Here is a 14,863-nt window from a genome sequence, read left to right as displayed (position 1 = left end):
TAAAGTCGTCAACGTAGCAGCAGACTAACTACACTCGAATGAGCTGCGTCAAGCTCCTGCAACAGCAGACGGTAAAAATGACCCAAGTATATCTCACATGAAACTGAGGCGACACACGAGCAAATGCAGATAACGCAAGGGTGTCTGCATTGGCTTGTGTGTCGCCCCAGTTTTATGAGAGATATTCTTAACTCATTTTGACGATCTGCTGTTGCAGGAACTGGACACAGCTTGCGCTCGTGCGATCATGTATGCCGGGGATACATGCCGAGGTCCAGAGTCACTTGCCGTTCCATTCGCAAAACTCCACAGTGATAAAGCGAGGACTGGAAGCTCCACTGTGAAAAGTGCTCAGGCTGCTCCCCTGCACTGCACAAAACTACTATCGTGGGACGAGGCAAAAAAAAGAGCTTGAATGAGGAATATTGGAAGCCTCGCTTGTTCAAGGCTTGGGCGAAAAGTGCATCAGTGATACGTCACTGACAGTGCTGCAGAAAAAGTTGCTGTTTAAGGGGGGACCTGGGTCTTTGCAGCCGAAAATCGGTCAGAAAATCGGATTTTCAATCTTATCATTTTCGCGATTCTGGAATCTTTTCGCAGCTATCTCCGAAGTTTTGTTGAAAAATATCGCCTAATTTGCGTGTTACAGCGTTCCAAAGATGAGAACCTGAGGGTGTGGCCACCCTCAGATTCTGAGGGTAGCCACTGAGGTCAAACTGCGCCGAATTTCGATCTCCCGCAGTTCAAGAAATACGCTATCCGCGGGCATAATCTTGGTGTCGTTCGAAAGATCGCGATTCAGGCCATTCCTATATCTCGGTTAGTGACCATAGGCGAGTCCACCGCCCACCGCACGTGAGCAAAAGGCGAGCTTTGGTTGGCTGGCGGCGTCAACTGCTAGCGGTCCGCCGCCATTTTCAAAAGGTCTCTCCTTTAGGCCTAGTCTGCCTAGCGCACAATATTGAGATTCACGCTTCGTTATTAGCCTAAAAAAAAAGTAGCGAGAGGAGATAAACGCGCCGGGGGCGCTGCATCGCCGCATCTGGTTATCTGCGATGGCCTGGTAACGGCGTAGCATAGCCGATCGTGCTCAGTGCGACAGCCAGGAGCGGCACGATCTGCCGCGTACGGAACCGTGAGGGTGCAGATGAGCAAGTGCAGCTTTCAACGCCGGGATAGATCGCCCTGTGAGGCAGTGCCGCGACCAGCCGCAGCAGCAGTCGCGAAGCAGCGTCCCGCGACACGCGGAACATAGAGAAGATTGTGCGGAATCCCAAATCTTGTCGAAATAAACTTTCTTCTGAATGCTACGCAGTGCAAGACGAGCAACGGTCGCTTATCACTAGTTGCAGGCCGACTGCGTTTACTGCATGAACGTGAGAATGGCGATCGCGCGCCAGAACTTGGCACCAACTTTTACGGAGGTCACGATGCAAACGCACTCGTCTTGGTGGCGGCCTCCGCACCATGCGTTCCGTTCGCCGGAAATTTCATTCTTTGAGGGCGAATTATATCGATGGTAAATGATGCATTGGCATCAGAAGCTGGTCAGAACCCACTTTAATAAGTTACTGTTAGCTTTAGTGCTTCGGAAATTTATCAACACGTTTTTCCTCAATTTCTCAAAATCAAAATATTGAGGACAGTACATGTTTGGGGGTGCGATAACTCTGGTTCTACTTATGATATTGCTGTAATTGCTTTTGCACCAGAAAGGTAGACTCATGTACAGTGCAAAAATATAAATGAATTTGTGGTATTTAATGAGGAAAGTTTTTAAAAATTTCATGTTTTCTGGAGTGTCAAGGTGGCTTTTTGGTCTCTGAACGAACTTTGACAAGCTGTAACTTTGGTTAAAATGGAAACAGGACATTGAATCTTGATTTTTGCATTCTCTATGTGTTCTAAATTGATTTGATATGTCAGTTTTTATTATAACTCCTGTAGTTTTATTGACGGCTCACCTCCAAACAAAGAAAATAAAGTGCTCAATATCTTCAGAATTAAATTGCTTACATAAAATTAATGTGCATATTTGAAATCAGCACAAAAAGCTGCATAAATGGTACAACTTTCATCAAAATCTACCAGTAAATAAAAAATATTGTCTTAAGACCAGGGTTCCCCCTTAAGTGCAAAGGAAGTTAGCGGTTCGGACACGCTCCCCATTGTCTATTTAGCGGCACGCACACGTGGCATCTACCCTTTCATTAGATGATGATTGTCTTATCTTTGATGATTACGTAGCGCTGGTCGATGCTATTGCATCTGCGCAGGAAGACTGGTCTCCGAACAGGAAGGTTCAAATAAGCACAGTTGCAAGTAGCATTTGTCCCGCCCACTCCTCTAGTGTATATCTGCCTCTGCACTTACAAAGGTTATGATGCCATTCCAACTAGCTCAGCAAACAACCTTGTTAAATTACATGCATAATGACAGCTGGGCTATCTTTGTCTAGCATGGGCAATGCTGACACGAGTGTCTGCCTATCCAGCAAGGTCAGCCCGTGGCTCACTACTTGGCCCGAAATTGGGGCTGAATACCGTGGAGAAGCAGCAACGGCATAGAGGTAGAACATCATCTGCCTTGCGTACAAGAGGACAGTGGTTAAAATACAGTAAAAGCTCGTTAAATCGGACTTCTAGGGACCGTAAGATATGTCCGAATTAACCGAATGTCAGAATTATCGAGAGAACAAAAAAAAAAAAAAAAAACATGCACGATTTTATCTAAACATACCTTTATTACTTAAAGTAATCACGGATGCTTGTCTGCTTTCCCGCAGAAACCCGCGCGGATACTATTTTCCTCAGTCCTTCCAGGTGCTCAGCAGCACGCATGCCATCTGCAGTGCCCCAACAAAATTCCTCTAACACAACGAGGGCCTCTGCTGCTTCCTTCACAGTGCGAGGGGGCCGAGGCTGCTCCTCTCGTAGCCCCTCTTCCTCCTCCGAATCTTCGCCGTGCAGTACGTCCCGGACAATTTCTTCCTCAACGAGCCGGCTGTAGCAACGCCATCATCAATGCTGATGTAATCGGCGAGTGTCACCGCATCCGGCAGCACACCTCCGAAGTCCGGGCAGTCATCTGCATTGTCGTCTGGCGACACTTCTGCCACTGTGTCATTGCACGGCTCAGGCAAAACGAGCCACTGTGTTGAAAACAGTTAGCAATGACGTGCGCAGGCGTGTTCTTCCAAACGTAGGCAAGAATGTTGACCGCGCTCACAAGATCCACGTCGTACTGCTTACAGACTTCATTGCACAGTAGCATGCATTCCAGCACGCGCCTGCGGTATTTATTCTTCCCATACTGAATTATACCTTGGTCCATCGGTTGGAGGGCCGATGTAGTGTTGGGCGGCAAAAAAACAACTTCAATGTTGTTCAGTCCGGTGGCACTGTTATGTGCACTACAGTTGTCAAGGACAATTAACACCTTGCGGTTCTTCGCAGAAAACTGTCGGTCTAGTTTTTGTATCCAGCCGCGAAAAATTTCCAATGTCATCCAGGCCTTTTTATTAGCCCGGTACTCAACCGGAAGAGCAGGCACGTTCTTAAAGCACCGTAGCTTTTGCGCCTTTTTTTCTTTCTAATTACACAGAAGCCTGTGTAAATGTATCTTTTAATCTGAATTACCCTGAATGGTATGATGTGCAGTACATTGCTATTACTACGATGTACAATAAATTTTTGATATGCTTTGTTTTCTTGTTTGGAACCCCAATCACAAATTTTAGGAGTAATGCTGATGCTTCCTATTTTTGAAACTGAAGGAGGTGGAAAACATCGACCAAAGAACAGCCAACCTTTTTTCTTTCGTTTAATACTCCTTTTTAATTTTCTTCTTACATACTCTTTTATGCCCTGGGGCAATAAACAACATCGTTGAAAAAGAAAATGCGACCGCACGGAGCAGAAACTTCTTTCCATCCTTATTCGTTTGGTCTGTCTCCTGCTTTCGACATGCACTATCTTGACCAGACGAGAATCATTCAGACCCTTCAATTCCTGAAACTGAAAACATTCGCAAATAAAGCTTTATATAGATACGCTGATGCTCGCGGCACCAGAAGTATTGGAGTACCAATAAATCGATTTTGATGGTTTTGCTTGTCGGGTTTCATGTGCCAAAATTACTCGGGCTATGAGAGACACCGCAGTGCAGGACATCGGAATTTCGACCACCTGGAGTTCTTTAACTTGTACTAACATCGCACAGCACACGGGCGCCTTGCATTTCGCCTCCATCGAAAAGCGGCCACCGCGGTCGGGTTGCGATCCCTCATCCTTGGGCACAACAGTCGAATTCAAATTCGACTAGCGTTTAATGAGCTAAACCATTACCTGCGACATCACTGAAAGGCCGCGTGCTGCATGAGCGGCAGGCATGCGTATGCTCAAGTACCGTGGTTCAAGACGAGTGGCGTGTACCATGCATTGCACCACGGCCAACAGCGCCACACACGCCCGGCTTGAAATGGAGGAGCAGCTTCCATCCGTTGTTGGCGTCCCCTCCCCCTTCTAGCCACCACAGAGAAGACTGACCAATGTCTGGAATGTGGCCAAATTCCCAGTGTCATCGGCTGCATTCTCATCATACTAACAGCCATTCACGAAATTTTCACATGCACTGACAATGCTTGAGTGGCTGGCAAAGCTGAGGACGCAGCCCCCCAAGACAGGTAGGCGGTTGTGCTGGCGTGGTGCCCCCCGTATGATGTCACTTGTGCGCCGCAATGGTGACAGCATCTCCTCAGTCATAGAGCTAGCGTGATTTGGAGGCTACGCATCACTATGGGTGTTGTAGACCGTGCTGTTCGAATAGCTTCCACTTTGTGAAAACAGAGAACTTATTCAATTCAAGCAAAATTTTCACTGTGCACGAGAAAGAAGACAAATGTGCGTGCAACACCATCTAGCTGCGAAAAAAGGTACTTGTGCACCAAGAAAACGCTGTGGCAGTTGTTAACAGGAAGTTTTGCACCAATATTTCAGTCTACTATTATCTAATTTGATTTACTACGTAATTATGAGATTTATTTCTTGTTTGACACCAACCCGATAGGCATATTCGGTGTAAGAAAAAGCCACATACTCGCCGCATACACGCCCGAGATTTGGCGCTCACGCTGATTGGTCGTCGCCTTTCCCACCCTCCTCCCAAAGTCGAACCCGCGGTCTCGGTGACATCAAACTGACGTCATCATGAAAGAAAACGGTTCCCAAAAGGAACCTCCCTTGGATACGGCCCCAGGCTATGTATTGTTTAGAAAGGTGCATTCGAGGTGGCATTCCACAACTGGCACCGTATTGCCGCAGCTCAGGTTGCTCTTGAATCTGCCTTGCATGTCATCTTGTGTTTTGGCAGCTGTGTGTGGCACCTAAATAACTGCTGACAATGTTTCCAGTAAAAGGTGCCTGGCTGCCTTTGCAATGCATCACAAAAGCACTAGATTTCTTTGTCCCGAGAGAACGAAGTTAAACAGTGATGTGGATTTTGCTTCCACTGAGCGCAGTTGCAATCCAAAGGACAATAAAAAAAAAGTAATTACATTGCAAGAAGGCTATATCATCTACAAAACAATTTATATTACTCTAAATACTATGATTCCCCCCCCTCGCATATGATTTCTAGTAAACATTACAAATGTGGCATACTACGTACACTAACAATGGGTGAAAAGAAAATTTACAATATCTTGTACTCTTCAGAGTCTCTTGTGGAAATGTGAGGTTGCAGCGGTGGCCTAGTTGTACTATAGGCATGCTGAAGGTGCTGGGTTCGATCCCCAGTGCTCCGATTCAATGAGTACAAGCTTCCCATGGCCTGGTACTTGGCTTATCAATTTAATTTGCAACCAATGTTAATTACTCATACTCACTTTGCAACCAAAAATTTAATATTCATACATCCTCCGTAGCACATAGTATACAGTGCAGTTTGACCATGGAATTTCACTGATGTGCACAATACTCAAGATCAGCCATGTATAATGACAAAGATTGTGCTCTAACTAGTAAAACTTGGTAGTAGCAAGGCCTCTTTTTTTTCTGCTGCATCTGGGACATCAAAACCCCACATAACATTTCTTTTTTTTTGTCTAACTCCTTTGGCCTGTCATTTTCAACAGTGCCCATGGTTTCAGGGTAGGGACATGTAATATGTAAAATCTCGAGTAATTTGTAAACCACAGTTGCTATAAGACTCAATTCACGTCACACTTTTATTGTTTCAAGTGTCCAAACTTTCTGCATATGCAAGTTTCAAACTTTCATATTCACTAGGGCTTATTTGCAAAGCATTGCAGTTGCCCCCCCCCATTCATGAGTGCACAGTCTTGTGATCTGAAGCAGTGTGGTTCTTATACCACGAACCAGTACCAATTTTTGCACTGTCACTCGACTGTCACATTGACGCACTGCTGTGACAAAGCCAGTGAACTCACCCACTGCATTTCGGTAGACAGCGAGAAAAAGTGACCGGAAGGAACCCCGCACTGGACTCGTGGGCTAGTGCATGAGTGAATTCGAGTATCATATCCTGCTGCAGCCGGAGGAATGTGTCTGTAGGCACGCCAAGCTGCTCCAGGATGGTGATCAGAGGTCTGTTTAAGGTCACTGCCCCTGGAAAGTAAAAGAAATGAAACATTCTCCAACCTTGACAAATTCCCAGTATACTTAAGGGGGGATATGGATCTTAGAGACATTGTTTTTATTTACAGATCAATTTTAATGAAACTGCACATACTTGTCCAGTTTTTCTTGCTTATTTCAAATATGCAATTATTTTTCTTGTCGGCCAATCGATTCCAGAGATATTAAGAAATTTCATGTCATTGTTTGCTCAAACAATGAAAAAAAATTACTCATCAGAAATTTATTTTTAATATAAGAGTAGATACTGCAGTGTCTGATAAATGCAACACTGGAAGCAGTTTTCAAACTGATCTAATAATATAGATTTAACAGTTCACTGAACTTAGTGCTCCCATAATGGCAGCTGGAGGTGAAAAATTAAGAGGAAAAAAAAATTTGAAGGTGAAAATAAAAACTATTCCCAGCATTGCTTGCCCCGTGCTTTCAGCTGCACACTGCAAAAAGAATTGCAGCTCTAGCTGTCCTAGGTGCCGAGAATGACTTGAGCAAGCTTTGAACATCAACGATAAACACAATTTTGAGAAAATGACAAAAAACAAACAAAACAAATTTAATGAGGGAATGTGAAAAATATGTGCAAATTTCATTTCAAAATGACTAATATGCTCCTGGCATATATTCTGACTGGGTTTTGCCATGAATATGGTGCTTTCGTAGGGCTTTTTGCACATTCTCAGATTTTGCCCGCCTGCGTGCAGATTCCCTGCTTCTGCGCAAGTCCTTCTCTAACATGCACTTTTCGCTTTGCATGCTTGGTTTTAGACTCATCTCACTGAGTATGGCTGCTGATGAATTTGAGCTACCTGCGTTGAATTTTATTACGGCTTTGGCTACAGCAGGTTCTACAGCAAACAGCGAGGCATTGGACGCCTTAGGTGCCAGAGCCCATATCATTGAATAGAAGCTTTCATTGTTGTTCTGAGTTTTGCCGTGCAGGCATCTCTCAAGCAGCTTCTTGTCTGATAACCGCTGATAGATGGGAAGCAGGGCCTCGAAAACTTGGGGAGGCAGGTTTCTGGGATGCTTAGGCACTGGCTCAGCCCTAGACTTTGCTGAACTTTGCTTGCGCTAGGAGCTAGGCCCTGATGGGCAAAAACTGTGTTGAGACTTTGCATCAATGGATGTGATATGATATGTGGCCATTACTGCACTGTGCATGGCATCAATGTCTCTTGTGTGTCATTAGGGCCCATCCATAATAGGAGGTCAGCCTACTGATGAGGTCTCCTGTCAGTTTGCCGATGTGCTGTACGCGCAGCTAGCGTAAAATATGGTGGCTGCAGACGTTAAGAAGCAAGTTTTTCTTTTTTTTTTGCGGGAGTCATTTATCCTTGCATGTATGAATCAACAAAAGCATGTGGTCAGCTGCGATCATGATTTGCCCCAAGTGCGGCGTGATAATCGAACCAGGCTTGTGCAATCAAGCCATCATGGGCACTCTGCCAAGTTCACTCCCCACCACCGCAGGAGCTATCAAAAGATAAATGCGCCGTGACGTTATTGCTGCGCAGCATTTTGGCACGCTGCCAAGAAATGAGCTGTGGATGAGACGACCAAAACGAAGTGGCGCGCGCCATCGACATGGAAACGAAAACGCTCGCAATTTCTGCTGCCGCAACACAAAAACCTTGTTTTGAGCTGCCGCGGTGGCTCGAGCAGCGAGAGGGACGCAGTTCCAACAAGTTGGAAATTTTTCGCTCTGTCGCTGCCACTCGCCGCTGAGATCGCTAATCGCTTGCATGTGAGCGAGCTGGCCTTAACGTTGTTTTTTTTTCAAAATTCTGGGCGCAAAAGTGGAGGGTGAGTTCATTATGCGACAAATACAGTATCGTTTTCTTGCGTAAGTGCCGTTACAAGCAGATTTCTGTATTAGAATTATCTATATATCGAACTATTTCACGATCCCCTTTCGAGTTCGATATATCCGAGTTCGACTGTATATCCATACACCTTTTTCTTGCTCCAAGACGAGGTATGTCTTGCTGTCACCATCACACAGCACTGTAGTGTACCGCAGTTGGTGGCGCTTGAGGGACCTGCTGAACAGTATATCAAGGTGGCCTCCACTTCCATTTCTCCTGCCTTTTTCGTTGTTTTTTTGGCATACATGGCTGGCTGCCCATGTTTCATACGAAGGGTCATCTTCCTTTAGACCCAACTTGCACCCGGCACAGAAATTACTCAACACAACATAATCAAGTATCAAGCCACTGAACAGTTCAATTACTACACCGACGCCGATGTGGGATGAATGTCCGCGTGTCATCCAGGAACCATAGTAAGAAATGGCGATGTTGCCGGGATTATCAACGTTTAGTTCGGAGTAGAGATCGCGAACCGACTGCGCGCACTCATTGGTGTGTTTCCAGGCCGCTCGATCAGCAGCAGGCATTAACTTTTTCGTGTGCAGACTCTGGTGGCTGATATTCGTCACCGAAACCACATCGTTGAAGGCCGTTTGGAGATTACCAGTTGCAAGCATGGCACGCGCTGAGAGAACGTTCACAGTGAAGGGATTCACCTTTTGAGTCCCTTCGACGCACGGCGAACTCCACGCTGGCGCAGTCTCGCTGCAATTGTCACACACAATGTGCAACTTCACAGCAAGTCCATATTCACGTTCATCATTGCGTATTTGCACACCCCCGGAGCACGATTTGCACTTCACAGACTGGAGCAAAGCTTTCAGAGAATTCAGGCACAAGGTGGTGAACGAAGTCCCGCTGTGTGGTCGGACCGCAGCGTCGTCGCTGTCGGCAAGAAGTTCTTTCTTTCTGTCTGTTGCTGCCATCGATGACAGCTTCTTAAGCTTGTCTGCAATTTTTTGCTGGTATTCTGCAGCCTTCCAAGGCTGCAGAAATGCAGTGTTGTGGTGTTCATGGCCGCTGTCAGGTTCCGCCGATGCTAGGCCTAGGCCTGGCGTGGTAGCGTCGCTGCTCCCGTCACAGGATGCGTGAGGCTGGTCCATCAGGGCATCCTGGGATGCTACGGTGCGTTTTTGGAAGTTCTCACTTAACAAACGCTTCAGCTTCTTTCCAAACTGGTGTCTGGCACGAAACTTCGTCAATTCATCGTGAAACCTCTGGCCCCAACTCAAAAACAAAATGGCACTAGGGCTGCAGTTGCTGCCGCGGCCAAGCGCATCTTGCAGACAACAGAGAAAGATTCAGCCAATAGCGTAGTGCCATCGTGTCACGTGCTCCGAGCAACAATCGGGATTGCGTGTCTGACCTTTTTTTTGGCGCATTTTTTTTCTGTAACCAATGGTTGGACGAAGACGTCGGTGGCGGGAAACTGAAGTGCAAAAACTCCTCTTCCGGACGAGACTAAGATGGCCCTGGTAGCGCAGAGTCAAAAGTGCCGTTTTGGTGTCAATTTCGGCTCATATTCTGTCGATACCGATGGCGTTAATTAGCCTTACGTGAAAAATATTGAACGTAGCAGTGTGAAAGTTTGTAGACTGGTGAATAATTAGCTGCAGATTTCAAAAATAACATAAAAAAAAAGATTTTCCGTCAATTTTTCGAGCTCTAAGACCCGTGTCTTTCCTTAAACCCCCAACCTCCAAGTTTCCCACAACCGGTATCATTCAGGAGCTAACTATGGCACTCCAAGATATAGTTACAGCTCCATTTAAAGGTCCACAGAAACAGTCACCAAGAAGCCACTGATAAATGTGTTCAGTGTATAGAACGAATCCTTTTGAGCATTAACCCAAAGTATAACTCTTTGGAGCAAAGCCAGCAAGTTATTATAAATTTTTAAAAACAGCGTTTTTTGAAATTTGCGGGCAGAGAGGTTGTCGCTTGGCGGTGTCGCATGGAACTATTTCCTTAAACTGTGACAGCACGGGTGAGTTGACTGGTAAGGCTTGCTAGAAGCTGCCATTCGCTACGGCCACTGTAGCCATGACGTCGTGGACACACTTCCGGTAACTGCGAAAGTCGTCAGCTCGTGCGCTGCTCGAACTCTGTGCAGGCTGTTTTTACACAGCAGCAAATTGCTGGTAAGAGCGATAGCCGTGATATAAGCAAGTTTCTGCTTAAGCCAGCTGCCGCTGGTGCATTTCAGCTCATCGGATCTGCTCGTACTAGCTCTGCGATTAATGCGTCGCCAGAGTTAATCCTATGATTATTTTACTATGGCAGGATAGGATTCACAATAAGGCAGTTTTATAAGTAGACGATTTACGACAGCGCTGATCAGTTCCAAAGCGCTGACCGCCACGGCTTCAAAGCGAAACAATGTAGACCTAGCGACGACTAGGGACAGTCACGCACGGCGCCGCCGTTCACCGTGCTCATGCGCCCCACCCCCGTGGTAATTGTGTAACGTACCTAAGCCTGCTCGCGGCATCCCGTGCTGTGTTGCAAACTCGTGTACTTTCATAACTAAGGCCGCGCATTTTGTGACGTTCTGCTCAGCAACAAGCCGCTCAAACGATACTGCAGGCAAGACAAGGCTTCAGTACACAGTCCCTGCGCTGTCGGCCGTAATCGAAGATGTCAGGTGGCACCATATTCTATACATCGATCTCTAAACGTGGTACAGTGGGCAAATAAATAACTTTGTGAAACAGATTTGCTCGTACATTTCGCGCACTTGGGTGCTGAGAAGTAGCCTCCGTGAACAGACGCTGCCATAACCTCGGTTAATGACGCAAACCGAGGTCGCCAAGCTCAGTTTGCGATAAATGCGGTCAGTGGTGTAACCATGGTTTGGTCTGCCATGTACATGGGCTAACCGTGGGTTCGCGTAACTGCGGTTACACTAACCGTCACTGCGTGAACTGGCAAACTTCCCAGGTGTGTGCGAGCAAGGACAGGTTGACGAGAGTACGCCAGCGAGCGCGTGGCAACCGTAAGTTCGTCGAAGTGACGTATTTCTGGGCAGAGCTTTGAACTTGCTTGTATTTTTTATTTTTTTATGACTCCCTTAGGCATACCAGTTGAGGGGGAAAATTGTAAGGGTCATTTTTAATCGCCGATATCTCTGGTGTTGCAGAAGCTAGATCGAAAATGTTTGTGGCAGAATGATGAGTGGCTCAATGTCTATCCGTGTTATGGCGTTGATTACCCTTCTTGGTGACCCATTTCTGTAGACCTTTAACAAACTCAAATGCCATAAACATCTAACAAAGCATCTTAGTCTCCAAAACCTATGTCCACAAGAACAACATGTATGTGTTTAGCTTCAATACAATGAAGTAAATATTGCTGTGCCTTCAACGGAATGAAACTTCGATGCTGGCTTGTACAGGCTCGTTTTACTGCACAGAGCATATATTGAAATGCGCACTATAGACTACACCCCCACTGCCCGACTGCTGGCCGATGTAGAGTGCATGGGAACAGGGAAATGTGACGACAATCGCAGCAGTATATGCACGGTGTCGTACCTTTTGGAAGCGTAGAGGCAGACATACACGAGAGAAGTGGATGGGATAAACGCTACTTGCAATTGTGTTTAGAGGAACCTTCCTGTCTGGAGACCAGTCTGCCTGTGCAGATACAACAGCATCGAGCAGTGCAACACACTTAAAGATAAGACGACTATCTATTCAAGAGGTAGATGCCACATGTGCGTGCCACTAAATAGACAATGGGAAGAGTGACCAAACCGCTAACTTCCTGTGCACATAAGCAGCACCTCTTTTTGCAGCAATGTCACTCACGTATTGCTGACACACTTTTCATCCAAGCCGTGAATAGGAAACCTGCACTGGAGTTTTCTGCGTACAGCCAGCGCCGCCTAGTGGCCGTCACGCCACTATCTAGGTAGGAAATAGCTCCATAGCCCCGTAGAGCGCCATTTTGCATTTCACTGCGGATGGGGTAAAAAAAAAAAACATGGCCAAGAACGGCGCTAGTGTGAAGCTGAAAAAAAAAAAGGCAGTGTTCGCCATCCGCACTGTCATCGCCATCAGCAGAATGAAGCGAGGGGAGCGAGGTCAGCCGGAAGTTGGTTCATTTCTAGCCCTACCTTCGTGCAGTGGAGTCGTCGAGCTTCGCCTCAGCATGTGTCGTCGCCATGTGCTTTTTGCATCTACGGTCACGCTTCGCCTACGTGTTTACTGTGCTGCGTGTGTGTATAGAGTGCTGTGCCTGCGCATCTTGACGCTGAGTGCTGCTGCGATAGCGACACCAGCAAAGCAGCCAAAGTATAAAGCGAAGGACCTGTCCACAAAAGTGCAAATATTGAAGGCAATCAAGGAGGGTGTTTCACGCCAAGACGTGATGAACAAGTATGGAGTGAAGAGGACAACCTTGGCCACGTATATAAAAAATGAAAAGAGCATCTTGGAGGCGTTCAACAGTGAAAGCTTCAATGCTAAAAGGAAAAGACTGCGGACAGCGGCTTGCTGATTACATCACCATCGATGATGGCGTCGCAGTCGCCGGACAGCTGACTGAGGACGACATAATTCAGGAAGTTAAAAGTACCAACAACGACGATTCATCAGAAGATGATTGTGAACAGCTGCCCCCGCCGTCGAAGCGCACGGTTAAAGAAGCTGCAGAAGCGCTGTCCGTTCGGGAAGAATTCTGCGAACAGATTACCAATGGTGCGCATGCCTCGGAGCATCTGGCAGCGGTTAGCGCTAATGTCGCTGGTCAAATTCGCCCGAAAAAACAGATGGTGATAACTAACTTGTTTACCAAATAAAGGTATGTCATTCAGGGGCTCATTTCGTTTTTCTTTTTTTCTTTTCATTCGATAATTCGATAGTCGGATTAGACAATTTTTCACGGTCCCGTCGATGTCGAATTAACGAGCTTTTACTGTATAAAGTTCTGTTTATTCGCTTTTATCATTTGCGCAACCTGATGAGAACGTGTTGTGAAGGGCATCTTTAGAACTGGGCGTGATTGGGGCCATTGCAAGATGAACTGCAACTTAAACAACGGGCGAATGTAGTGGAATCCTGATATCCATATTGTGGTCATATAGCTGACAAGCTGGGAGAGTTAACCTATCCGAATACGCAGTAATTTTTCGGAATTACAAAAAGTTGGGTAATGCCCTAACCGGCATGCTTTCAGACTTCTTCCTGCATTAAACCAGCGCGACTCACCTAGTGACCCTTCAATTTTTCAATGGTTCAGTAAATTAGCTGCAAATGGAAACAATTACAGAATTAATTTGTTCGTTGTTTGCTTTGAATAAAAGAGTACTGCTTCACAGAAAGCGCTTTTTCTTTTTAAGTTGGATATTTTAGACTGCTGGCTGACGTATCACCGAAAAAAAAAAATCGTGCAATATTTGTTTTAGCACACGTACAAATCAATAGGTAGACATTCTTCATTCTTAATCCAGAAATACTTGCCTATTGTAAATATCACGCTGTACAATCATGCTGCTTCACAATGAATTATTTATGTAAGGCACCTATGCTGCTAACTGACCATGATTGCTCGAATCTTTTATTTAGGCACAAAATAGTATAGATACGCCGATCTCTAGTCGCAGTCGGCGCACAGGGTGGTTGGGGGGAAGGGTGAGAAGGGCAGAAGGGGAGTATACATCAACGTATAATCACACACATCACACCTTTAAATGGTGCCTGCTGCAATTTTCATTTTGTGCTAGGAACAAAGCATAGCAACTTTGTTACTTCAAGAACGGACTGGTATTTTTTTTTTGTATTATAATCAGCGATAATCACCTTCGATGCTGTTCATTCTTGACTTTTAAGATAGAGCGCGCGGGTTTAGACTAAAGGGATTTAAGGTATGGCATCTTTCCACCACGGTCTCACATTGTAGAGCACCGATTTCCGCCCAACATTTATCAACAGGACAATTGCGGCCACTTAACTATTTACAGTGCTAGCAGTGTGAGAATTTTAGATGCATGCTTCACAGTGGACCTCGGTGTCATTCGCTTGCAACTGCTACCGTTCGTTATTGTGAACAAGTAAGTGTCGAAACGAGACTCCCGATTTTTGTTCCTGCAGATGAGTTCAATAATGTCGCCCTAAAAGCGGCGCATTATATTTCGCGACACAGGAGGCATCATTTTAGTCTACAAGTTTTTCATCATGAAGCTAGTTGAATCATCACTCTTCTTCGAAAAGATAGTAGGTAAGTACTGCACGTGTTCAATGCGCTTAACGCACACAGTATTCTCAAATTCTACCGAATGTTAATATGGTAGGGAGGTCATTCCATTTTGCTTTGATATATTTACCCTCTACTAGCGAT

At 45.8% G+C, this 14,863-nt stretch overlaps 1 protein-coding gene across 3 annotated transcripts in view; it reads right to left on the bottom strand.

Annotated features, from left to right (window-relative positions):
* The window catches only part of LOC146172206 (uncharacterized), a 178,700-nt gene that overhangs the window by 89,707 nt on the left and 74,130 nt on the right, over positions 1–14,863 (bottom strand). The window contains exon 5 of one of the 3 annotated variants that reach the window (XR_014702543.1): positions 6,449–6,626. The exons of the other annotated variants lie outside the window; for them this stretch is intronic. The gene's annotated coding sequence lies outside the window, so the exon portion shown is untranslated. The remainder of the gene's footprint in view (positions 1–6,448; positions 6,627–14,863) is intronic. 3 annotated transcript variants of the gene reach the window in all.

Source organism: Amblyomma maculatum, unplaced genomic scaffold (assembly GCF_055883805.1).
Source record: "Amblyomma maculatum isolate TAMU_Amacu unplaced genomic scaffold, ASM5588380v1 scaffold_13, whole genome shotgun sequence".
NCBI lineage: Eukaryota > Metazoa > Arthropoda > Arachnida > Ixodida > Ixodidae > Amblyomma > Amblyomma maculatum.
The sequence above is the reverse complement of the archived record's forward strand: the minus strand, read 5'-3'. Positions and strand labels throughout refer to the sequence as shown.